Source organism: Amblyomma americanum, chromosome 2, assembly GCF_052857255.1.
Source record: "Amblyomma americanum isolate KBUSLIRL-KWMA chromosome 2, ASM5285725v1, whole genome shotgun sequence".
Lineage (NCBI taxonomy): Eukaryota > Metazoa > Arthropoda > Arachnida > Ixodida > Ixodidae > Amblyomma > Amblyomma americanum.
The window spans coordinates 85,878,087-85,899,509 of NC_135498.1; the positions used below are offsets into that span (position 1 = coordinate 85,878,087).

Here is a 21,423-nt window from a genome sequence, read left to right on the forward strand (position 1 = left end):
CGAGAGCGTAAGGGACGAACGGACGGTATGACGGCACTTCCGTTGTCGTGAATTCCGGTTGGCGATGTAACGGACGGACAGGATCTCGACCGGGAGCACGAGCCATTAAATGCTGTCGCCTTCAAAAATGCATGGGTCCGGTTTGAAGCGCATTAAATGTATCGTGTCCATGGCAAAAAAAGGAAACGCAAGCGGGATCACTGCTGCCAGATGTCACCACATCGCGCACTGTAGCGTGCGCTCCCAGACACCCTTAGATCGTGGGGGGGTAGCGGTCTCGGTCAAAAAGGAGATGCCCTCGACTCAGCGTGGCAAGCTCAGCCGGAGACCAGCTACCAAGTGACAAGGCGGTTGGTCGTTTGATGCTCAGCGTTCGCTGGTCGTAAGCCAGAGAATAGGTCGGAGCCAAAGTTGCACAATCAAAACAAAGTTTATACAGCGAAGAGACGGTACAGAGCATTTCACAATAACTCCTACCAGAAGATACAAAGTGATTTACAAATACAATGCAACTCGTGCAATGTAACAATCTAGAGTGAACAGTCAACAGAATCTTTGCACCTAAACTGCACCAACACTGAGAGAGACAATCAAACAAAACAGTTTGTTCACCGGGCGCTGCGACAGTCCGACGACCTGAAGAGCACGACGGGGCCGATCCGCAGACCGGCGCACGTAGCCTCGCTGGTCCATGGCGGTGCGAGTGTTGTTCTCCCGGGAGTCGAGCGAGCGCATTTCTCGGAAGCTTAAACGGCGGCTCGGGCTAACAGACAGCGGCTGAAGCCCCTCATTTATGGGCGCAGTCCGCGTCTGTTTGTTCTTCGCGCCAAGGCAGGCGCGCACATACACGCAGTATGAACTGCACAAGCTCCTTCTTCTCGCTCCGGGCACGCGACCCCGTTGGTCGAGCGCAGAAACCGCCTTCAAAAATATTCTTGGTCCTCCTTGCGATGCTAAGACGCCAGCGCGAGAGCGAAAGGGAGAGGGTATCACGTTACCGCGGTCAAGGTCAGGCCCTCTCCGTCGACGATGACTAGAAACGTGACAAGAAACTACTCAGACATTCTAGAGAAATCGACGCCGAGCGTGGCCATGCTTGCTTTGGCGCCGCGCAGCGAGCTGAGTGGAAAGGGCAACACCACACGCAATGTTACGCGCTCTCCGGGAATCCTTCCCGCGTTTTTTTTTTACCGCGCACGCGGGTGCGATTGCTTACGCGCAGCGCCGGTTTTTTCGAATATGCGCCGAATTTTGTCACACTGCCCCTTCCTTTAAGAATATTGTGCAACAATATTCACCAAACACAAAATTCGTGCGCACATGCTTGCGCTCACAAACTCCATGGCGAATGCCAAAATACGCACACCTAGCCAATAACACTTGGCAACTTCAAAATGCTCCTAAATATATGTGGCAACTAGGTAAAATATTAGCACAACATTACACAACATTTCGCTGATACGTCCGCGTTCGACATACATGGGCTGTGAGCAAGACTATTTCTCTCTAGGTTTCTGTAGAATTTTTGTTTCTCTTCCGCACACGACTCTGGTCTTTTCTCCCGTCGCGAGTTCTGCTCTACTTTCCCCATTTACTGAGGCTTCTCTTCCTTACGCGATTTTTGCTCTGCTTCCAACTCGTACTTCTCTGTGTGTTTCTGTTTCGGACTTCGAGCCCTACCTCCTTTCCTGTGGCTAGCGCGTCTGTTGCGAACAGTTTTTACGCCAGTTCGCTCATGACAGAGTCGTTTCTCGTTGTTTCCTTCTCGGTGTGCGTTCTTGTGTTTGCGCTTGCGCCTCCAGAGTGAATCCTTGCTAAACGCTGGGCTCGTTCGTGTGAACTTTTTTCTCACTTTGTTGCGATGTTCGTGCAGCTTGGTTGCAACTGACACAGCGGTTTTCAGCTTGGTTCTGTTTCTTCCCAGTTTCTTCCTGAATTTTCTCCATGGCTTCTGCTGTTCGGGTTCACCCGCTTCAGTGGTGTCCGACCGGGTTCCTTTTCTTTTTACATTCTTCTCTATTTTTCTACGGGACACGTTCGGTTCATTTCCCCTTGCATCATCCGAGAGGGGTTCTCGCGATGAAGCCACTGGTTCAGCTCCTTTTACTTCTTTGAGCACTGAACTTTCTTCCTGAGTTCTTCTGAGGTCGTCGTTTTCAGTGCACTCGTGCATCATTCCTCGCACTGCACTTTCACCTTTCTCATAGGCAAAGTTTTCAAGACCCTCCTCACTGGGAAACGCCTCCTCGCTGCTTCAGTGTTCACTCGGAACAGATTCCGGTTATTCACTGAGGGTGTTCTCCTCAGCTGCAAGTGCGTCGGAGCTTTCGCACTCTTTGACATTTGTCCACTCTTTCTCACAGTCACTACTGCAACTATCAGGCGTGTAGCACTTTGTCCTCTCGGTGAAGCTCCTGCTTCCTTCTTCAACTTCAGGCGCATTCCTTAAAGTCCCCTCTGACCGAGGTGTCAAGTTGGCCTGCTGCTCCCTGCCTACTTCCTCTGTGTCCGCTGAACTCTCAGTTCCTTCAGGAGGTGACACTCCGGCCTGATCCTCACTCTCTTCAATCTCACTTGTAGGAACCAGCTGTACCACAACCACACTCTCACTAGTGGAACTAGTTACAATCTCTTCCGTGGTTGCCGACAAATTATACTCCTTAGTCTTCCACCGGGCCTCTCCGGAAATAAGCTCCACCGATTCCATGACGCTGTTCAAACGCCGATTTTCAGCAAGCCTCTTAGCAAGGATTGAATACTCTCTTTGAAATTCTTTTTCTGTTTCTTCTCGTTGCCTTTGTCTCTCTTTCTCTGCGGAATCTCTAGCGCGCTGTCTTTCTCTCTCTCTTTCCTCTTCAGCCCTCTCTCTTTAGCCTCGTCCACCCATTTTCGCAATTCGGTTCCCGCCGTCCCGATCTGGATGCCAATCTCAACTATCTCCTTCAAGCTCATGTTTGGAGAACGGACTCCTGAAGACAAAGAGTACCTCGACACTGTAAACCTCAATAACCGCTTCAGCGCGGCACCTCACAATATTGCTCTGCTGCTAAACACTCGTTTACGACCCCTTCGTAAACTCCCTCCGACTCTTTATCCGTTATCTGCGCTTACAAAGCACCAAACGTCCTGTCGCGGACGCCAGATTATGTCACCACTTCGCGCACTTTTGCGTGCACTCCCAGACACCCTTAGAGCGTGTGAGGGTAGCGGTCTCGGCCACAAAGGAGATGCCCTCGACTCACCGTGGCACGTTCAGCCGGAGACCAGCTACCAAGTGACAAGGAGGTTGGTCGTTTGATGCCCAGCGTTCACTGGTCGTAAGCCAGAGAATAGGTCGGAGCCAATGTTGCACAATCAAAACAAAGTTTATACAGCGAAGAGACGGTACAGAGCATTTCACAATAACTCCTACCAGAAGATACAAAGTGTTTTACAAATACAATGCAACTCGTGCAAAGTAACAATCTAGAGTGAACAGACCAACCGAATCTTTTCACCTAAACTGCACCAACACTGAGAGAGACAATCAAACAAAACACAATTTGTTCACCGAGCACTGCGACAGTCCGACGACCTGAAGAGCACGACGGGGCCGATCCGCAGACCGGCGCACGTAGCCTCGCTGGTCCATGGCGGTGCGAGTGGTGTTCTCCCGGGAGTCGAGCGAGCACGCTTCTCGGAAGCTTAAACGGCGGCTCGGGCTAACAGACAGCGGTTGAAGCCCCTCATTGATAGGCGCAGTCCGCGTCTGTTTGTTCGCGCCAAGGCAGGCGCGCACATACACGCAGTATGAACTGCACAAGCTCCTTCTTCTCGCGCCGGGCACGCGACCCCATTGGTCGAGCGCGGAAACCGCCTTTAAAAAAATTCTGGGTCCTCCTTGCGATGCGAAGATGCCGGTGCGAGAGCAAAAGGGAGAGGGTATCACTTTAGCGCGGTCAAGATCACGCCCTCTCCGTCGACGATGACTAGAAACCACTCAGGCATTCTAGAGAAATCGACGCCACGCGTGGCCATGTTCCCTTTGGCGCCGTGTCGGCGACCTGAGTGGGAAGGGCAGCAGCACACGCAAAGTTAAGCGCTCTCCGGGGATCCTCTCCCGTTCTTTTTTTTGTTTTGTTTTATTTTACCGCACACGGGCGCGATTGCTTACGCGCAGCGCCGTTTTTTTTCGATTATGCGCCGAATTTTGTGACAGCAGAACACTAATATACTTCTGCAGAAAAAACGTACAACTGGCAGGATATTTCCAGAGAATGCAACTGGACTAACTACCTGTTGCGTTCCCTGGAATTGCCGCGAATCTTGCAGTGTTTGTGCATTCTTCAGAGTCGTCGGCACGCCACTTTATCGCTTTGTTTGCGATGCAAGACGCAACCTGATTTGTATCGATTGATAGCGTCCGGGCAGAGCTGATTATATGTTGTTCCAGAATGTTCTTGTAGCTTTGCGCGCTTTATCTCGAAATTTCTTGATCAGCTTTAAGTTGAGCACGGCCGACAGCGGCGGGCACTTGCGGCGGGCATTGCTGCATCGCCAATAGGCTCTATACCTTCAGGGCACAAAAAAGAACATGGGCTCCATGGCAGATCAGGGAGATAAGACAATTGTGTGCATTTTCCCAGTGATCACTGGAACCAGATACTGGAGGTATTGAAGAAAGCTCACCCTTCCTATGTTCCGGCAAGTGTAGGAATTTTTACGCCATTTTTGAGACCACTACCTTTATCCCAACAGTCTTTTTGTGCTCTTATACAATGGAAAGGGCTTGCCCATGTTGGAAACCAGTGAGGTGGAGGAGGTTTCCGCTACCCTCGAAGGTGCGATAAGAAATTTTCTTAGAATGGAGCGGCAAAATAATTCTGGAGCTTCCGAGCCATTCGCATATCCATCATAATAGTGCCCAGTGGCCACGGGGGAAAAATGGCGCTGGACGAGAGGAGGGCTGCCACACACCAAGAATGCTCAAGGTGCGGTAGTACGAAACATAATGACGCATGTTGATCCTGGTCTAACGCTCGTTGTTATCGCTGTGGACAACGGGGTCACCTCGCAAGGAAATGTAGAAGCCGCGGAGCTCGAGAACAAGGCACGGCGAGGACGACGCAAACTAACGCCCTCTTGGGGACGGAAACCTCAGCAGACCAGGAACACGAAGCCGCCCACATTTGGACTTTGGTATCACAACGAACAGGCTGTCTGGAACCGCCGATCCGCCGAACATTTGCTTGGGACGGCGTGCAGCTAAGCATGGAAGTCGATACCGGGTCGCCCGTTTCCGTCATTCCGCGTCAACTGTACGATAAGCATCGCGGGCAATGGCCGAAGCTAAGCCGTCCAGCCTGAAATTATCCTCCTACACAGGACGCCTTCCAGTATTTGGGCAGCTTGAGCTCCAGGTTTGTCATAAAGAGGCGACAGTAAAGTGTGCACTGACCGTGTTGGGCTGTGCGGGACAGAGCCTCTGCGGTCGCGATTTAATCAAGCAGCCGAACAGCGCAGCTGTTCCGGTGGTCCGTTTTGTCAAGGACTCAGCGTCAAGAAGCAAGCGAATCCAGCGTGAACAGCATATTCCATGACTACCACGACGTGTCCTCCGAGGAACTGGGACAAATCAAGGGTCCTCCAGCCAGCCTGCACATGAAGGAAGGCGCCGTACCCAAGTTCTGTAAGGTCAGACCCATTCCATACGCGCTACGCGAGCGAATGTCACTTGAACTGGACCGTTTAGTATCTCTGGGCGTACTGTCACCGGTGGCACACTCTGAATGGGCAACGCCCATAGTCACAGTGCTTAAGACGGCGCAGTAAGGATCTGCGGTGATTTCAAGGCCACAGTAAATTCAGTGTGTGCAACTGAGCAATACCCATTGTCACTCACTGAGGATATGTTTGCCCAACTACACGATGGGGACTATTTCAGCACTCTGGATTTACGGGATGCATATAGCCAAGTGGCGCTAGATGATGATGCTAAGAAACTTTGTGTCATTATTACGCCAAAAGGGCTATTTTGCTACAACAGGCTTCCTTCCGGGATAGCCTCTGCGCCCGCGATATTCGGAAGAAAAATGGATGAGATTTTGGCTGGCCTTCCAGGAGCGCAGGCTTATCTGGACGATGTGCTCATTTCCGAAAGAGCGAGTGACGACGGTGAGGCTGAAAAACGTCTTGGAGCGCTTCCGAGAGCGTGGAGTAAAGCTAAGGTTCGATAAGTGCAAGTTGCGCAGCCCAGAAGTAACTTATCTAGGACATCGCATCGATCGCGATGGGCTTCATCCGACAGAGAAAAACCTTGACGCTATCATGCCGGCACCCAGCCCATGTAATGTCGGCGAGCTACGTTCGTTTTTGGGTATGGTTACTTTTTACGCGAGGTTTCTGCCGAACATGTCCACCACACTTGCTTCATTGCATCAACTGCTTCAAAAGAATGCACGCTGGCAAAGGAAACAGCCTCAAGAGCTCGCATTTGATCGTGTCAAGCAAAACCTTAAAACAGCCAAGGATCTCGTACATTTCGACCCTTCGATGGAATTTAAACTTGAAGGTGACGCGTCTCCGTACGGTGAGGGAGCTGTTTTGTTTCACAAGACTGGTAACGATCACAGGCCCATCGAGTTCCGCTCGCGAACATTAACGCAGGCGGAGCGCAAATATTCACAGCTCGAGCGAGAGGCACTGGCACTGGTATTCGGCGTCACGAAATTCCGTGACTACCTTCTAGGTCGGAAATCTACCCTGGTGACTGACCATCAGCCATTGCTGGGCCTGCTGAGATCAGACAAGCAGACGCCCACAATGGCCGCCACACGGATACAACGTTGGGCGCTCCACCTGGGGGCCTACCGGTACCGGCTGCAGTACGCACCAGGACGACTGATGCTGAACGCTGACGCCCTGAGCCGACTTCCGCAGCGTTCTCCGGAAGCTGACGACGACGGTGAGCCGCCCGAATATGTGCTGTCGCTGAACTAGCTGAATTATGGCGCTGTGACATCGCGTGAGCTGAAGGCATTAACGTCTTCTGACCCTGTCCTGGTCGAGGTCAAACGGTACATACTACATGGGTGGCCCAGGAACGCAAACGGAATGACCCGGGCCGTACTGCCGTTTTTTGACCATAACCTCGAACTATCGATAGCACATGAGCTGGTGTACTGGGGTAATATGGTCATAATACCGACCGAAGCTAGAGAGCGAGCGCTGAATCTTCTACATGAAACGCACCAGGGTTCACCGGCAAGAAAATCTGTCGCACGTTCTTTGTTCTGGTGGCCAGGCCTCGACAGAAATATCGAAGAGCTGTCTGCTCAGTGCCAGAACTGTGTGCAAAATCTGCCGATGCCAGCCGCGGCCACCTCCGTTAGCTGGCCTGAAACAGGCGAAACGTGGTCCCGTATTCACATTGACTACGCGGGCCCGATCTGCGGAAAAATGATACTCGTAGTAGTCGACGCACATACCAAATGGCTCGAAGCAATAACTTTTGTCGCACGCTTCAACGCAGACTACCATTAACTGTCTGCGTGACATTTTCAGCAGGTTTGGAATACCCCGCACGATCATTTCTGACAACAGAACCCATGGCCTATGGGAAAAATACACTCTACTGGGCATGTTGGAACCCAACACCCGACATGATGGTGGATTATGGTGATGGGCAATGGTGTGTACCCACCATATTGTTGGGTAGTGAGTGCCCAACATAGTGCTGGGTACTGTTGGGTGTAGGGTAATACACTGTTGACTGCCCAGCATAGTGTCGGGTGCTTGTGTGTGGCGGGTAACATGTCGGGCACAGTTGGATGTCCAGCATAGTACCAGGTACTGGTAGGTGCAAGGCATTGTGGTGGTCATTGCCGAGTGCCTAGCATAGTACAATGTAGAATGCCGTGCATTGCTCAGGTGCAGCTATTATGGCAGGCATAAACAGAATATGGAGTGGTGGCCATAATGAGCAAGCTGGGTCACAGCATGACTGGCGTACGCATGGTACTACTGCTTTATACTGTGGCTCGGCATTCTCGACATCAGAAATTTGATGAAACAGCATATGGAATGGCACTGAATAAAATATTACAGGTACCAGACATAATTATAATGAGAGACGCTGTCTAAACTCTATATGATGCATTACACTAAGATTAAGGAGCACATTCACTGCATAATAAACAATAAACTGATGCGCTGCAACCTGCAGAGCATAAATTATGGTGATGTAAAAGGAAAAATATGGCTGTCTCCTTGGCCTGTTCGCAAACAGAGAAAAACAACCTGCTACCATCACAGGTTTATTTGTATGCAGAGCTTGTACGGCACAGCCACTGGCTTACATAGAGCTGCTCAACGATACTTGTGCCCTCATGCACAGCAACGCTCCTGGGAAAACATGGTGTGGAAAGGTCATCGATGTCTTGCCCAAGTCTGTAAAAAAGAAATGAGGATGATCACCTACAGGAATGGCAGCAGTACAAAAGTATTAATTTCTTGCCACGTTATGAATCCTTCGGGCTGCAATTCAGTAAACTACCACGAGAAGTCATTCCCTCATACAGCCTCTGCAGTTAAGATGGGCCTGTACTAATTAAGGATGCACTGAGTACTCTAATTTTTTTCCATGCAAAAACTGAGTCACGGACTTTGTGGCACTTTCTGTCTACTACATTAATCGCATTTATTGCAGACAACCGAATTTAGAAATGGGACATTTTTCCCACTACTCAGTTTCCAGTTTCCATTTGTGAGGTCAAGACCAAAAAAGACTCCGTGATGACTGTTTTGAAGTGAATGGTGGTGCAGCGTACCTTCAAGCATATGCTCACAATAACTGCCATGAGAGCACCAGTTTGCTTGTGAAAACGACCACTGGTAGTGGTACCTGCATTTTATTACACACTAGCTTCAAAACCTCTTTTCAGTGAAAGTAGGTTCTTTCAAATAAGAACGCAGGAATTTATCAATACAGACCATCATCATCATCAGCAGCCTGACTATGCCCACTGCTAGGCAAAGGCCTCCCCAATGTCCCTCCAATTAACCCTGTCCTTTGCCAGCTGCACCCACAGTATGCCTGCAAACTTCTTAATTTCATCCCTCCACCTAACTTTCGGCCGCCCCCTGCTACACTTGCCTGCTCTTCGAATCCGCTCCGTTGCTCTACCAACATTTATTTATTGATTTCTTTATGTTACCCTTAAATGCCCTCTACAGGAGCAGCTGGGATACCTTTTAATATTACATTAAACAGGAAAGAATAATAAACAAAATAAGCATAGCCAAAGGCAAGCAGGCCGCTACTCATAGCCATTTGTACCTAGCACAAACGATGAATATATGAATACACTTCTCATCCAACCATTCGTAGTTCATCGAAATACAAAACTATGATTTCAATTCAGTTTTCAAATGGAACACTTGTCACAAAAAAAATTTCCCTGAAAAGAGGTAGATATTCAAACAATAAACAGGATAGCAAACTGAAAATATGTGGTTACCTTTAAAATCCTTCAGACCCGAGAAAAGAATCTTTTGGCTGCAGTGCATATTTAAGTCTAAGCGTAACTCTAGTACTGTACACAGAATATAAAAAATTTGATCAGGAAATCATTTATTTCTGCATTAATTACTATATAAGTATTCTACTTACACACTATATAAAGCATTCAACCATTAGCTCCTTAGCTTAAGCAAAGGTATACACCAGTTAAGACGGTGAAATGAACTAGCTGGTAAGAATTCATACTCAAGTAATACAGTGCAAAAAAACACTAACACCGAGAGAACGTAAACCCAGTCCTGACTCGCAGTTTAACACACAACAGAAACTTATTTACAACCTCAAGATATGCAGTGTGGGAAGGTGCGCAATCCAAAAAGGCCGCAACAGGACACATGTTCGCCGTCACTGCCGCGCCAAAAATGCAGATTCCTTATATTAGTGAATGTAGAGACTGTTGATGCAATCACCTCGATTTCACCTGATATGAAAGCCTTCTGACACTTCCCACATTAACTGATCCCAGTGAAGGAATATGAAAGAATAAAAATCTTGGTCCTATGCAACAAAATTTTTCTTTCATCCTTTCAACTGCGCCGTTCACACAAGGCACAGTGCGCTGAAAGATATGAGCCTGTCAGGGTAACTAGATAAAAAATTCTCTTCCTGCTGCCCGCTGACACCACGGCATCTGACTGATATAATATTGAAGACAAAACATTAGCACCTATGGCACCAACAATGGCAGATAGCCTGTCTTGTGCCTGACACCAAACTCAAGCGGTATGCAATCTTCCTTGGTGCGAGAAACCACACATACTTTTACCTCTAACTCACATTGCCAAGGCCTTGAGATAGCTTATCAAGGTAGTATGACAGCAACCTTGCGCCCTACCGGCCTATCCTGAGCTGGTGTTTTCACTTGGCCTTGTATCAAACCTGCGCACACATATACAACCAGATCTTGTGAATAGCTGGTTATTGCTAATATTTTAGACTGAATGGCAATACCATATGATGGTGGCAAAATCTACTGAGCATTGACTTGAAGTACAAGACATCTCTTCACCAACTTCAAATATGTCAACAAGAAACTCAGGATAGGCACTTTTGTCCTTGATTAGTAAGCCTAGCAAGCACGCCATGCTTTCCAATCCATAAGAGAGCATCAAGGAACTGCAGTCTCTTCGTCTGGCACTTTAACACTGAACTCCAATCCCATGCTTTCCTTTTTGAAGGCCTTAAAAACATGAAGTAGTTGTAACTACACACTTGTAAGGCAAGGCCTTGCAAACTGCGCTAAATGTTTTGGTCCACACACACAAAGAAAATATTACTCAGGATAGCAGCCACACCTAAGCCTGCCCAAACTTCTTTCTTCCACACATAAAGGCCCTTCTGTTCCTTCACAAACATAGAATCAAGCTGAAATTGCAAAACCTTGGAGACTGCACCAACAAAAATACCACAGTTGTGGTCAGAAGAGCTTTTGCACAAAGAAAAAGAAAGAAATGAGCTTGCATGCATTCAAGAGTTGTTCCTATCGTGAGTGATATTTCCCTTGCTTGTGTAGACCAAAACATTGAGCGCAGTTTTAAAGGCTTCGCCTTGCAGGTGTTTAGGTACAGACACTTACTTCATGTTTGGAAGTTCTGCCAGCCAGCCTAGAGCCATAGTTGCAATGCTGCGGGATATCAGTGAGCAAGGCTGGGTATTAGATTTCAGTGCTGAAGCACCACATGAAGGGATTCTGTAGTTCCTTAATGTATGGCCTTTGTCAAAAATCACAGCCTAGGCAGTTTGCTTCCAAGCTGCATAACGAGGGCCCTTGTAGCAACCTGGGAAGCCCTAGACTTCAGTGGTGTGAGGATGAGAGCTCCTCTTACCTTCATGAGGTTTAGAAACCTGGTGATAGGTAATGAGACACACACCATGGCTGAGAAGCAAACTTCTTGGGCTTTAAATATTTTGACAAAGGGTGCATGTATGCAGGTGAGACCAAAACACATCTGCTGGGTATATCACCCAAGGTCAAACAAAAAGCAAACTTGTTTTGAGCTTCACACCAGCATATTCAAAGGCGGTAAAGAGGGGTATTGTAGTCTCTTGTTTGAAGTCAGGGCCCATGAGGCCTTGCCAATATCAGACTGCCTCTAGCTTTGGCCTTCAGCATTTTTGGTCTCTTTATAATAAAGCTGGCAAGCTCACACCTGTTACCGCATTGTGCCACGTTTGGACAGCAGAGGGAAAAGGATGAAAGTAAAAAAACACAGTAAGCCTTTGTTCCATAGTGTTAAGATTTTAATCTGTCATCTGGACGAGTAACGTGGGAAGTGTGGACAATGTTTCATATAAGCAGAGGTGGACATGACTGCATCAGCTTTGCCTCTGTGTACTTGTGTGATAAAGGAATCTGCATGTCTGACTTGGTAATGTCAGTGTACACATGTCCAGCTGTGGCCTTTTGGTTTGCATGCATGTTTTTTCCACAGCCTGTTTTTTGGCACAATGATTTCTACAAAAAAGCACAATTCTGAAATGTTGTAGGGAGGAGAAAACATCAACATGACATCATATTTTGTCACCATGTATTCTAGAATCTTGCCAATACTCTCCTAAGGGGCAGAAACATGGAGGGTAATGAAAAGTGTTCAGCGTAAGATTAGGACAATGCAGTGAGCTATGGAAAGAAAAATAATAGGTGTAACATTTAAGAGACCTGAAGCAGGCAGAACGGTGAGGGAACAAATGCGGGTTATTGACATGCTACCGAAATCAAGAGGAAGAAATGGGCTTGGGCAGGGCATGTAATGTGAAACCAAGATAACTGCTTATCCTTAATGTTAACGGAGTGGATTCCAAGGGAAGGCAAGCATAGCAGGGGGTTCCAGAAAGTTAGGTGGGCAGATGAGAATAAGAAGTTTTCTGGGATACGGTGGCCACAGCTAGCAAAGGAAATATATGGGAGAGGCCTTTACCCTGCGGTGGGCATAGTCAGGCTGATTCAAGTTATGAGAGAATTTGCATATTTATGGTTGTATATGCACTTTGATCCAGTTCTCTGTTCAGTTTTTCTCACACTGTTGGTCACACAGTAAAACTGCTTTTACACCGTTTCTACCAATGCTCGCAAAAGTGGCAAAGGGAAGAATCCTGTTTTCTGTCTCGACTTGTATTTTACTCAGCTCTGCCTTTAGAGGGTATGAGCTTACGACAGTCGTTTAACCAGATAAGACTGCGAAAAATAAATCGCCATGACTTCTTTCAATATTCTAGAAATATGAGCTCAACATATGGTCCTGTTTAAAGGAGCACTAAAGAGGATTCTGAGCTCACCTTTTTATGATGGGAACTCGATCTACATGCAGCAAGCTTTCTTAGAGATTTTGAATTGTCCTGTGGAGCTGATTTTCATATTACATCGGATGAAACATCCTGTTTCCCACCTTTTTTGTTTCTTTAATTGACCAAGAGTAGGAGTCAGCCAATTTGAGGAGTGCCTTACAGTCAGTCACATGGTGGCTTGCCACTTGCCATCAGCAGTGTGATACGTATCAATACGGGAAATGATTTGTGAAAACAGACAGTCCACGGAGATTTTTATTTCTGTGGGCCTAATTGTCAGCTATGCTGTCTGCAACAGAAACTATTCGTAGAAATCTGAAAGCAAAGAAAAAGCAAGGGCCACCTGTGACTGGCTGAAGGCACTCCCCACGCTAGTTGACTCCTCCTACTCTCAGAGGTCAGCTGAAAAAAATGGTGAGAGCTAGGACATCTAATCCAATTTAACAGAGAAATTGGCTGCACAAGACAATAATTCGAAGTTTCCAAGAATGCTCGGAGCATGTAGATAGAGTTTTCATGGTAAAAATATGAGCACAGAATCCTCCTTACTACACCTTTAAAGAACTGCATTGCATCTGAACATTTCAGACACTTTCCTTGCTGCACTTCCAAAGCACAGTGAATGTGAATAAATACTGAGACTTCAGGAACAATCAAGCAAAGTTGGCATCATTTAATTTAACAAACCATAAAACCAGTAAAAGATCATTTACATATCTCACCACTGTTAAAATCTGGACATTACATAAGGCAATTGCTAGCTCTTTTGTGAATGTTGCTATAGTCGGATACATACCAAGAGAGAAGCAGCAGATACCATTCAAAGGAGGCCCTCCAGCCGATGACGTCGAACGATTTTCCTTACGCCATGGTTAATTTGCTTTCGTCTGGCTCCCCCTACGACGCCACCCTAGCAGGACTGAGAGGATTAAGCACATTTTGAGAATAAGTCCTCGCCATTGGCTGGGTGCAATCATTTGAGGGGCATTTGCCGCTTTGTTTTTGAATTTCACCTAACTATATAAAAATTTCACGAAAGTTGTTACACCCGACCAAAAATCAAAACGTCAATCTTGCACAACAACAGGCTTTGAAATCTCACCATTTTTTTACATTCACTATGCACCACTTTGGAAATTCCACAAGACGAGTGTCTCAGGGGTTTAGATTCAAGCTAGTCACTCGAATGCGACGTGTTACACTGATATGCCTAGAATAGCGACAGAAAGGGCGCATATTTATTTTCCGCATCCTTAACCTGTTGCACGGGTAAAGAACCTTCCTCCTGTAATTCTGCTGTCGTCAGCACCTAACAACTTCAGACAGAGCCGAATAACAAAACAGTCGAGAGCCTTCAAAAAGCAGGCTTCCCTTACCGCCTTTGCAGGCAGTGGCAAAAACAGAGCTGAAGCAGTGGTAAAAAGTTCCCAACAATGTAAAAGAGGCTGAACATATAACTAGATCAAGTATGTGGCAGTACCAAAAATAGTACACAAAATTTCTCTTATCCTCCAAAAAAGTGGTGGCAAAATATGTTGAGCTAGTGTTTTCTTCAGCACCCCCTCCACCCATATACTTATTAAAGGTCAAGTTAAATGTTTTTAATTCTGTCACTCCTCTTGCATTTTAGTTGAGGTTGTGATTACTTAAGGTGGAGATGCACATTTGTCATTGCTTGCCAATTGACAGGCTTAAGTGTTCAACCATCTTCGAATTCCTTAAAACCATCACAGTTTATTACATTACTAAGGCAAATCTTATCCCAGCTTGTTTTTACGAAAAATAATTTCTATGCCAAAGCCGCCATCTCAAGTTTCGAAACACGTGTAACAATAAATGAATAATAAACTCGAAAAAAGGTACAAAACTGTGATTTTTCAATTTTTGATGTAATATTATGTTCTCACAGTAATCATTACAACTATTTTCTGAGTTGCCTGGCAGACAAAGAAGCCACAAAAATGTTTCAGCGATTAGAAACCGTAAGCAGTCAGAAAAAAATTTCTTAATTTAAGTAAAGTAGCTTTTTGTGCCATATGAAGGTGTGAATTCATTGTGAGGTGATACTAGTAAAAATATGAAAGGTAGTAAGCTGCACATTACCATTGAATGCAATTTATTCTGGAGAGTGATTGAAGTAATTTTTGTATTAGGCGATAAAACAGTGTTGAAAGCTGAGCACCGATGCCAAACCTCAACGTTGCTCTGTGCCTGCTCTTTACTGCAGTGCTCACTAGAGCTGGTTGCAAACCAAATATAAGCAGTGCTGCAAGGTGCTCCAAATGGATGTTCCTATGTTTGTGGGTTGAAATGCCTGGTGGCATGTTCATCCATGTTTTAACACTTGAAACAATTGGGTCACTGATTACAATGTAATTCCAGCATGAACAGTTGAAGCACCACTGGCTGTTTCACACGTAGAGAGAAACGGAGTGTGACACCGCCACGCTTTGAGAACCGCTGCTGCCAAGAGCCGGCTAGAACGGGCGCATATTTATTGTGCATGTACCTCTGCCATCAATTCTCCCCAGCTGTCGGCAACTGTGCTTTGCGAAGCACAGCAGCCATCCACTTCCAGTTTTCCCTTAAGTGGGAAAGAGCCTGCACATGAAGACGATGTGACGAAACACTACTGTTCTTTCCAAGGTGCTCTTTTAAACCACTTAGTGAGTTCAATTTGTTTCTCTTGAATGACATCAAGGAAGCAGAAGACAGCACCATCATTTCATAGTGCTTCTTGCTTCTGCGCAATGAGGAGCGTGGCTGCAGTGGTCTTTGGTCCGCATCTCCAGTTACCACGAGGGTTGACTTGATGCTTCTGCTAAGTGGCCATTTAATTTTTATTTTTTGTAACCGTGCCCTTGAGTAGACCTCTGTACTCCAGAAGCTGAAAGCATTCAAGCCCAGCACACCACCTGCAGCACTGCTTAAACCTACACTTGCAGCTGGCTCCAGCATGCACTGTACTGAAGAGCAGGCCGGGAGAAATACCACAGTAGGGCATTGATGCTTTTTAGAACAAAAATTACTCGAATTAAACTTGTGATAATAAATGCAACTGAATAGTATTGTGTAGCTTACTACCTTTCTTATGCTTACCAGGACCACATCACTATGCAACTGACAGCTGAATATGCCGCAGAAAGCAACTTTTTTCCAATTTAGAATTTTTTCTGGCACGACTTAGGTTTTCTCATCGCTGAAACATTTTATAGGCTGCTTTGCCATTCATACAACTTCTGTGAGACCATAAAATTAGGTAAGTAATTTCAAAAACGGATAGCTTTCCACCTTTTTCAGTTTAAAAATAACGAAATATGAAACAAATTAATTTCAAATTTTTGTAAGTGATAGCATAATGTCTAGTCTAAAAAAATTGATAGTCATGCGTTCTTTATTAAGCCAAATGAAAAGTGATAGTGCATGCATGTGGTACTTCAGATATCTTTAGTGCATTCACCTTTCCACTGTGCAGAAAACCTATAAGATCATGCACCTGCATAGTGCTTCACATGTTTATGATGTGCACGAGTGCATGTCTGTGCGAGCACATGCTAAAAATAAAAAAACACTTTGCAATTTCATAATGCCCGCTGCCAGCCCAAAGTAGCTGATTCGATGGCTGAATTGAGAAAGAAGCTGCTTCACCACCTGCATAGCAAGCATACACACCATGAATGTAGTTCTGAGCTTTGCGGTTCTGATCTTGCTGTGTACAATGGCTGTACACAGCCAGAGTGCACAGAATGCCCAGCGAAAGCTTCAGCACTGATGTTTGCAGCTAACCTTTCTTTCAATTATCGCTTTTGCGCTGTTTTAACTACGAGACCCTTCGCACTGTCGGCTATGCTCGCCATGCTGCCTTCTTCGCATTTCGATGGTAATGGCCCCATATGGCAATATAGCATTCCTCCAGAAAGCTTACGAGTACACCACTCGCTATCACGGCTCAAATCTACAATGGGCGTTACGTGTTTCTCGCTTTTCTTACACGTATATCTGTAAGTGTTGTTTTCTGGTTAAGAGGACATAAGTGCTTTCATGTGATCCTACCTTACCAGTCTAGCCTGACTTAGTACTTCCCTTTAGTGCCCCTCTAAGATGGGGCCACAGCAAAATTTTTTTTGGCAAAAACAAGCTTGGATAATGATTCTTCTAGTAAAAGAATAAACTATATGCATTTTTTAAAGGAAATCGAAGATGCTCGAACAAAATCTGGGTAAGATGGCTTGGAATGACCCAATTTCAAGTTTATAAATTAAAATACACCATTGCAAAGTTATTCAGTCTTGTCACATTTCAGCTGCACAAAAAACATTCACTGACATCTCATCAACCGGTGTCTGCTGAAATTGCTATTTTTGTGTTGTGTACCCAGATATCTCATCCAATCCACTAGATACATCATGATACTTATGTGAGCACACTTATCAGTTGTGTCATAGGCAGCACCTTTCCCACGGAATGATGTATGAAGTCTTCAGCATACTTTTCTGTGAATACATCACAGTGAAGGGATAAGGAAAGGCAGCTGCTCTACAACACATAAATGCATAAATGATCATGGACCACAGGTCTTTTCTCCTCCAACTGCACCAATAACCCAAAGTGTCATTAAAAACTTTAGGTGCTCATTTAATGACACGAGAAAGTTTTACTGGCTGAAATCAAATAGTTATGGTATTAGTGTGGCCACACCTGGATGTGCAGGTAAAGCAGTCAGACCCCATGACACGGCACAGCTGTGCAACAAGCCGGCAGTGATATTCTTGCTCTCTGCAGTAAGAAAATGAGAAAAGAACATCATCATAAAAATCAGAAGCATTCAAAGCAAATAAAAAAACTATAGACAATATACCACATGCAAAATGGTTTTGGGGCGGTTGGTTCAGCATTTCCCGAAACAGTGCTCAAAGAGACAGACAGAAGGATGAGAAGCACTATACACATTGCACTGAATTAACAGAATTTTATTCATTAAGCATTACAATATACACAGTGCAGAAAAAAGAGCCAACAATCAGTCCCGTCACAAGCTCCATCATTATTCTCATCTTTCCCCTTCCAGAAATACCCTTTGTTTCACTAGAAGCGATAGCAATGCACTGCTCACGCATGTCTCTTTATAATCAAAGATTATATGCAATACACTGATAGTTGACTGAAACCGAGATGAAAAAGCACAGGAAATTATTGAGCGTAAAACAATGTTTGATTATAAAGACACATGCATAAGTAGCACCTCCCTATCACTACTAGCAGAAGAGGCATTTTTGGAAGAGGGAAAATGAGGGTAACGATGGAACGTGACAGGACTGATTGTTGACTGTTTTATCTTCATTGAACATATACAAAATGCTTCATGAATAAAATTTATTTGCCAGTTCAACATAGCATGTGTGTCATCATTCAGTCGACATCTTCCAGCATTGCTCAGAATAATATATACCAAAGGTGAAGTACATCCAGCACATGAGGTTTTCCTCTTGGGTTGGCCCATACAAAAACTGCAGCTTTTTTTTGCTTTTCATTAAAACATTCAACACACTGACTGCTCTCACTACGCCAGGTAGCCTGCAGACTGTCTTTAACCTTTTATAAGGTGCAATCTGCACGCATGTCTCACCATGGCCGGTCTCGAGGGGAACGTGTGCTCTATTTCTTATGGCCTGTGCAAAGGGGTCTGTTTCTGCCTCTTGGCACATCGCGGTGGGGTCGCCACTGCCCCACCGCTGCATCCGCCATTCACGCGGGAGAAGGTGCGTTCGCTCCCAGTTTGGTCCACGTCATTCGTAACCATCAGGCCTGTATGTTTCATCCTTTGCACTGTATGCAAATACTGTGAATCAGACCCCTTTCCTTTGTTTTGCCATGTGAGAAATCTGAAACGAATTAATGTTTGTGCATGCTTGCCTTCAGTCCGAATGTGCATGATAGCATGTATTCTTCAAGCACAAATGTCAACCGTTCTATACTTTACATTTCACAAAAAGTCAAGACTCTCAGCATTTGTAGTTCATCTTCTGGCAGGTCTGCATCAGTGTGCAGAATGATGTGCCATGTGGAGCATTAGCATGACAATTTTCAAAGTGTAAAGAATTATGCAGCATTAATATAGCTCCTGAAATTTAAAGCACAGCTGCTTTAGCTTTGCAAAACAGTGGCATTAGCAAGAATTTATGCCACACCCAAGCAAAGTGCATCATATAATTCGTGAATGGAATAGGCACTGAAAAACCCCAACACTGGCCACAGGAGCGCCGTGCGATGAAAGCACGTTGCACACACGTAACGTCCAAGAGGCATAGATCTGCTCCTCTTGGAAAGGCATTTTGATGTTTGCCGGTGTCTCACGACCTTCCATTTCCCCAGATGGCAATGCATAAATTATTTGTTGAAAATAACTGCCAGCACGAGCTAACTGCCAACAAGCCAAAGTTCGGAACTGCACTTTGAATAAAATCGGCCTTCGCTAGCAAACAGACTTATCTCAGAGGCAATGATAGCCAGCGTGCCACAGTGTATTCTCCTGCCTTTGTAAAGCCTCCTCATCCCTTTTGATAAACCTCCCAAGAACATGAACTTTCCTCATATCATTAAGGATACGAAGATACACCAAAAAAGATTATTCTTCTCAACCTAGCGTAGGTAAATTAAAGCACACTGCAATGTTTTATGCTAGTTTGCATAGCTTAAGATGTAAGGAGCTGAAAATTAAGGTTTCTGATGCTGACATGTTAATAAGTTCCTGAATTTAAAAAAAAATAGAGGGCAGTGAACAATCAATTGCACGCACAACTGACCATAATCTCAGCCCTTCTTTTATAAAAATGTTTAAATGAAATATTTTATTGGTAGCTTCTTCAGGGTATGCTGCAAGTTAAATGTATACGTCGACAGCAAAATAGGCCGCTCTTTATTATTGCTTAAACAACTCATCGGACATAATTTCTGAAATTGCAATACTCAGTACGCGCCACTATCTGTGCCAGCACACACAACTTGTACTGTTGCTTTCTGGTGACGTTAGGCAGACAAGAATGCCTACAAGCAAACTTGCGCTTAACCCGAAATCTGTTCATTGGGAAAACTCATGTCCTCAAACATCTAGCAGTTCGGCGGCAGCAATAACACCAACATTACAGTTTTTCCTGATACTTCCTAACACATTAGTCATTAGTATTCCTTCGAGGTATTGATACAGGTCTCTCGTTTAAGAAAGTTGTGAGGTATATGGGGGTAAAATAATTCAGGACACGTGAAAAGTGATATCAGAGTAATGAAGTATTATATACATTGCCCCGCAATATTTATTTGACAGTCAAATGTTAGTGTATGTGAGTCTGACTATGCTCTACAAGTATCGTCTCAAGCCAGCAGCCAATAATGGCGGTACAGGATTTACCACTCGCACGTTGCGGACACTTTTGCCCTCGATGGTACATTTTTATGAGGTGAGCTCAAAACTCACCGAGTTTTCCTTCTCTTCCCCTTAGCATTAAGCATCATTTAATCATGGACCATGAGACGTGCAAAAAATCATCAGAGTACTTCCTTCTGGATGAGGAATGAGTGATTCCTGCTTTTAAATATTTTCACCAAGCATATTTTGTGATGAATCTGTGCACATGTGGGCTGCACTGAAGACGTACCGGCCCAGCATCGTTTTTTTTAATTTCGGTGTTGCACTCACCATGAACCAGTGGCCGACAGCGCGAACCAAGTGAATGAAACCCACCACCGAAGGTGCAGGCAGGGAGCACGCGTTCGGGTCTTCACGCCTCTAGCAACAGCAGACGGAGTAACTTCTGGAGAAAAACTCTCATTGCTTCTGCGGTGATTGTAAAGGCCGCAGGAAAGAGTGAAGCAGTCCCCTTGACACCAGCTTGGCCTGATATGCATACAAATGGCAAAAGTGCATTCAGAATGGTTCTGAAAATCCAATGACATCTATTTCAAGCCGTTTTGACCACACGTTTTGTATAATGGTGAACACATTTGCACCAATGACTTCGTTTCTTTAAAAAGACCTCAAATGCGATGCCTATGTTTTATCTACCTATAAGAACACTTGTAATATATTTGAAGATTGCTTCGAGGCAGTTTACTGATGGAAAAGGCTGAAACGGTCAACAATTTTTCCAAATTTATTTCCCCACCAGTGTGGGCCACATCAAACTGAACACCTGTAACCCTTATTGCCGTACTTCATGTCTACCCCTCATGTAATAATACCCTGTAATAGGGCCTTTGAGTATGAATATATAAATAAACAAGTAAATACCCATGCTTGTAAATACACGCAGGACACCAGTGGGACCATTACCAAAAGAGAAAAACATTCTGGGTGGTTTGTTTTATTGTTAGGTAGTATTGAGCACGTAAAATATGTTATGTAATGTATCATATTCGTTTGCTGGCACTTGAAGCAAAAGGAACGCGAATCCCCGAATCCTACAAAGGGTTCAACATTTTTCACATACTGTAATGGCTGAAATGCAATTCATTTAAACCAGCATGATTATCCAATGTGTACTGAAATACAAAAGCTTATTTAAATCCTGTCCTGAAACAAGCCA

At 45.2% G+C, this 21,423-nt stretch overlaps 1 long non-coding RNA gene across 1 annotated transcript; it reads right to left on the reverse strand.

The window, feature by feature from the left end:
* Positions 1 to 8,326: 8,326 nt before the first annotated feature.
* LOC144118761 (uncharacterized) lies at positions 8,327 to 20,716 on the reverse strand. Its single transcript, XR_013312134.1, has 3 exons — positions 20,538 to 20,716; positions 17,543 to 17,620; positions 8,327 to 8,427 (listed from the first exon to the last, which is right to left on the reverse strand). It is a non-coding gene; the product is annotated as an uncharacterized LOC144118761 (long non-coding RNA).
* Positions 20,717 to 21,423: the final 707 nt, after the last annotated feature.